The 5,201-nt window shown below is 40.8% G+C and overlaps 1 non-coding gene across 1 annotated transcript; it reads left to right on the top strand.

The window, feature by feature from the left end:
• Nucleotides 1-1,579: 1,579 nt before the first annotated feature.
• LOC131628396 (small nucleolar RNA R71) lies at nucleotides 1,580-1,686 on the top strand. The gene has a single exon (XR_009291779.1). It is a non-coding gene; the product is annotated as a small nucleolar RNA R71 (small nucleolar RNA).
• Nucleotides 1,687-5,201: the final 3,515 nt, after the last annotated feature.

The following is a 5,201-nucleotide window of genomic DNA, read 5'->3' as shown; positions in this document are numbered from 1 at the left end:
CTTTACATCTATAATTGCACCAGCGGTCGCTAAAAATGGTCTTCCTAAAATGATCGGGATGTTAGAATCTTCTTGGATATCCATAATGATGAAGTCAGTCGGGATGTAGAATTGACCTACACGAACAGGGATATTCTCTAACATTCCTACAGGATACTTAACTGAACGGTCTGCTAGTTGAAGAGACATTCTTGTTGCTTTAAGCTCACCTAGATTGAGTTTTTTACAGGTCGAAAGAGGCATCAAACTAACACTAGCTCCTAGATCGCACAAGGCTTTCTCTATGATGGTTTTTCCAATTACGCAGGGTATAGAGAAACTACCAGGGTCTTTCAGTTTTGGAGGCATGTTGTTTTGGATGATAGCGCTACATTCAGCGGTAAGCGTTATAGTTTCGTTATCCTCGAGCTTCTTTTTGTTTGATAAGATTTCTTTTAAGAACTTAGCGTACGAAGGCATCTCAGTTATGGCTTCTGTGAATGGTATGGTTATGTTTAATTGCTTCAGAAGTTCTACAAATCTTTTAAATTGCGCTTCGGTTTTTGATTTGGCTAATCTTTGAGGGTAAGGAATTGGTGGCTTATAAGGTGGCGGTGGAACATAAGGTTTCTCTTTTTCGGGTTCCACTTCGTTATTGTTCTCTTTAGTCTTAGCAGCTTGTTCGTCGGTTGTTTTCTTTTGGGTTTCCTTTGGCTCTTGTTGTGACATGGGTACGTTTTGGGTTCTATGATCTATGGGTCCATCGTAATTAGTTCCACTTCGTAGTGTTATCGCGTTCGCATGTCCTTTAGGATTAGGTTGTGGTTGAGCAGGAAACGTGCCAGCAGGGGCAGCAGTAGGTGCTTGTTGTTGAGCTACTTGTGAGATTTGAGTTTCTAACATTTTGTTATGCGTAGCTAAAGCATCTACTTTGTTCGATAGTTGTTTTAGTTGCTCGCTATTGTGGATGTTTTGATTCAGGAAGTCTTTATTGGTTTGTTGTTGGGAAGCTATAAAGTTCTCCATCATGATTTCTAGGTTTGACTTCCTAGGGGTGTTTTGAGCAGCTACAGGCGCTTTTTGGTAGCCAGGTGGTACAGCAGGTGCTTGTCCAGGCGCGTACAACGCATTGTTGTTCTTATAAGAAAAGTTCGGGTGGTTTTTCCATCCAGGGTTGTACGTGTTAGAATAAGGGTTTCCTTGAGCGTAATTTACTTGATCAGATGGGACTCCAGTCAAGAGTTGGCATTCAGCAACTACATGCCCAATCAATCCACAAATCTCGCAGTTAGGTGCTACAGCGGCAGCGGTGGCTGAAGGAGTGATGGTTAAGTTCTCGATCTTTTGAGTTAAAGCGTCTACTTTAGCGTTAACGCGGTCTATACCACTAATTTCGTACATTCCTCCTTTGGTTTGGGCTTTCTCTAGAGCGGCGCGTTCTCCTCCCCATTGGTAATGGTTTTGTGCCATGTTCTCTATGAGTTTGTATGCTTCATCATGGGGTTTGTCCATTAATGCTCCGCCAGCAGCGGCATCTATAGTCATTTTAGTGTTATATAAGAGACCACCATAAAAGGTATGGATGATCAGCCATGGTTCGAGTCCATGATGAGGGCATATTCTAAGCATGTCCTTGTAACGTTCCCAAGCTTCGAAGAGCGATTCGTTATCTTTCTGGGTAAATCCGTTGATTTGACCTCTAAGCATAGCAGTCTTGCTAGGCGGAAAGTATCTCGCTAAGAATACTCTCTTCAATTCGTCCCACGTTGTTATGGAATTGGAAGGCAGGGATTGAAGCCACGCTCTCGCTCTATCTCTCAAGGAGAAAGGGAAAAGGCGTAATCGAATAGCTTCGGAACTAACGTTGTTGGCTTTGATAGTGTCGGCGTATTGCACGAACACGGATAAATGGAGATTGGGGTCGTCTACAGGGCTTCCAGAGAATTGATTCTGTTGAACAGCTTGGACCAGTGAAGGTTTCAGTTCGAAATTGTTCGCTTCAATCGCAGGTGGTGCGATACTTGAATGCGGTTCAGCGCGCGAAGGAGCGGCATAGTCTCTAAGAGGACGAATAGCAGCCATCTCTAACTTCGGGGTGATTTGATTGATTTGATCAGTAAAATTCAATTCCTGATTAATCGGAATTTCTGCTACTTCGGGAAGGTTGCGAGCTCGACGTTTAACGTTAATGAAACGTTCGATCTCGTTAATTCGTTGTATTAAGTCTCCTCCTTGTGAACGAGTATTTGGCATACAATCGTTCAAAAAGAAAGGGAAGAATTATCCTAGTCTCTACGGTGTAACAGTGAGTTACGATATCGACTTAAATAGTCCCCGGCAACGGCGCCAAAAACTTGATCGCGACTTTACGTGTCTATAAATCTGATAACTGCAAGTGCACAGTCGTGTCGTGTAGTTTTAAAAGATATCGAATCCACAGGGACTATGAATCGATCTACCGTTATCTAAGGTTACTATGTAAAGCTAGGAGTACTAAAATTTCGATTGTTCCTGAGGGAAAGTGATTGTGAGAAAATAAAGAATAATAATAAAAGACAGGTATCAGTATGTATTTCGTTTAACTAAAGGTAATCCGAAGGTTCATTGGCTTTTGCATAATTAAATTAAAAATCTTTACTAATTCCAATTGATTAAAAATCCTCGTCTCAAACTTTCGCTCTGTTGATTCAGACTACTATCCTAATCCTAATGTACGCTTTCGCCATCCCATTAGATTTTAGAAGAGCTTTTTGGAAACAATGTAATTAATAAAATGCCTATTTTACGAGGTTGTTATCTATTTAAATCTCCTAATCTCAAACTTTCGCTCTGTTGACTCGGAACATGCTAATATCCCTAACGTACGCTTTCGCCATCCCATTCGGGTGTAAAAACACTTTTTGAAAATAAATAAGTTCCAATTAGTTTTAATACGCTTTCGCCATCCTTAAAACTAATGTCCTATGTCTACTATCCAGTTAAAGATCTCAAACTTTCGCTCTATTGATTTTAACCTTTGACCGTCCTAATCCCTCAAACTTTCGCTCTATTGGTTTTAAGACTTACTAATTAAACTAGACATATAAACCAAAAATAAGTGATAATTAATAAAACATAATTTAAGCCAATTTATTTCGGATCCCTACGGTTAACTTACTTTACATACCGACACCTTTAGTATTTTAGCCAGAGATATTAATACGATTAAACATACATATATTGGTTCGGTTCATAATAATAAGCATATTAAATGGCATATAATATATCATGCAGATAAATAATATAAATAAGGCGGTAAATAAAAAACCTGAATTAAAATAAATCTGGATTGAATTGAATCTTGAAGTACTCGAACTTCCACCACAGGTTGGCTGGATCGTTCTTCGGAATTTAAATGGCAGAAAATAAAAACAAGGAAATAAAGCGATAAATCTAACGTAAGGCTAGATCTATGAAAAGTTCACAACAATTTCCAGTGTAGAAATCGTTGTGAGAAAATAGACGGTTAAATGAAAACAGAATAAGGAAAAGCAGTTCGCGGTACAATTTCGGCAGCACTTCGTTGGCAGGAAATCGGACTCCTTGGAAGTGGGATAGCAGGTCCTATTTATAGGAGGAGGTTTGCAGTTGGAATCCGTGAATTGAGGAACTTTTCTGACTGGGACTTGGAGACGTGCGTCTCCGCTTCTTCAGGAAGTGCTCTTGACTGACTTGAGACGTGCGTCTCAAGTGGAGGAAAAATAGGGGCAGTTGGAGACGGGCGTCTCCTCTTGGTGACGTGGCTGAAGAGAACGTGGAGACGTGCGTCTCCACTTGCTTGCAGGCCTGGGCCACGCGCCTTTTGATTCATGGTGGGCTGAATATCTCTTTTGGGCCTTTTGGGTCCTAATTGCACCCTTCTTTCACTTCAGCACTCCCTTTTCATCTTTTAGGCATAAATATTGGTCATTTAAGCTCAATTTTCTTTCCTTTTCGCAAATAGTCGAAATTGAAGTGTAAAACCTGAAATAAAGCAAATACACGCGTAATATCATAATAAATTAACATAATAAACGGAAAATGCTATAAATATCTATGGATTTTAGGCTAAATATACGATATAAAATCGTGTTATCAGTGCTCCTCTTGGCCTCAAGTGCTGATTTGGCCTTTTATAATTCTCTTGACATGGTTTGGCTTGTTCTTTCTCTTGCTGAATCTTCTTTAGGCTCTGCTCCGCGATGTAACACTGCTCAAGCAATTCAGTATAAGTGTTATAACATTGCTGTCCCACATAATAGTCTATCTCTCCACGGAGTCCGGTCTTAAATTGGTTAATCTTCCATCGTTCATTAGGGGCGTAGAGAGCCTGACTAGAGTAAGTTGCCATATCTTCAAATTTTGCCGCAAATTCAACCACCGTCATGGATCCTTGGCGTAGCATTTGAAATTCTAGTTCCTTTTGAGCCCTCAAACTATCCGGAAAGTACTTTTCCAATACGGGTGCCTTAGAATGCTCCCAAGTCTTATCAATCCCCAATGTAGTCATCCTGACGGAAGCATTTGTCCACCATCGAGCAGCTGGTCCCCGTAACACCTGAGCAGCACAAACCACTTTGTCTTCTTCTGAACACGGAGTCACTTCAAAAATCCTCTCAACACTAGTGAGCCAATCGTGAACCTTAAGAGGGTCTGAATCACCATGGAACTCGAGAGGGTTCATGCGGTAAAACTCTCGGAATCCCTTACTCCCATCAATTTATTGAGGAGGTGGATGGGTACCTTGCATCTGCTGCATCATTTGTGCCATAAATTCCTGTTGTTGTTGCTGCATCTGCAGTTGGTGTTGTTGTTGCATTTGCATCATCTGTGCCCATTGATTGTTACCGGTTTCTCCTTCCGGGTTTTCGTTCTGATTCTGGGCAGCATTAACTCGTGGCCTTCCCCTCCTTCTTGGTTGTTCAGCCATAAGGTCTCCTGTCACTTACATAGACATCGAGTTGATCAGGCTCAATACTAATTAATGCAACAGGATTCTTATAACAACAACATAAATACCGACGCGAAATCCAAACTATTGATGTTTCATGGCTGGGTCGAGGATCGACCTGCTCTGATACCAACTATAACAACCATGCATAACATATATCTAGAATAATGTAATACATAGCTAAAAGGTGGTACTGAAATCATACAATACGCCTAAACGGCCATAAGTTCATGTATAAGGTACATCACTAGTA

The sequence above is a fragment of the Vicia villosa genome, unplaced genomic scaffold, assembly GCF_029867415.1.
Source record: "Vicia villosa cultivar HV-30 ecotype Madison, WI unplaced genomic scaffold, Vvil1.0 ctg.000451F_1_1_1, whole genome shotgun sequence".
NCBI classification, from domain to species: domain Eukaryota; kingdom Viridiplantae; phylum Streptophyta; class Magnoliopsida; order Fabales; family Fabaceae; genus Vicia; species Vicia villosa.
This window is presented reverse-complemented; position numbering and strand designations above follow the sequence as displayed.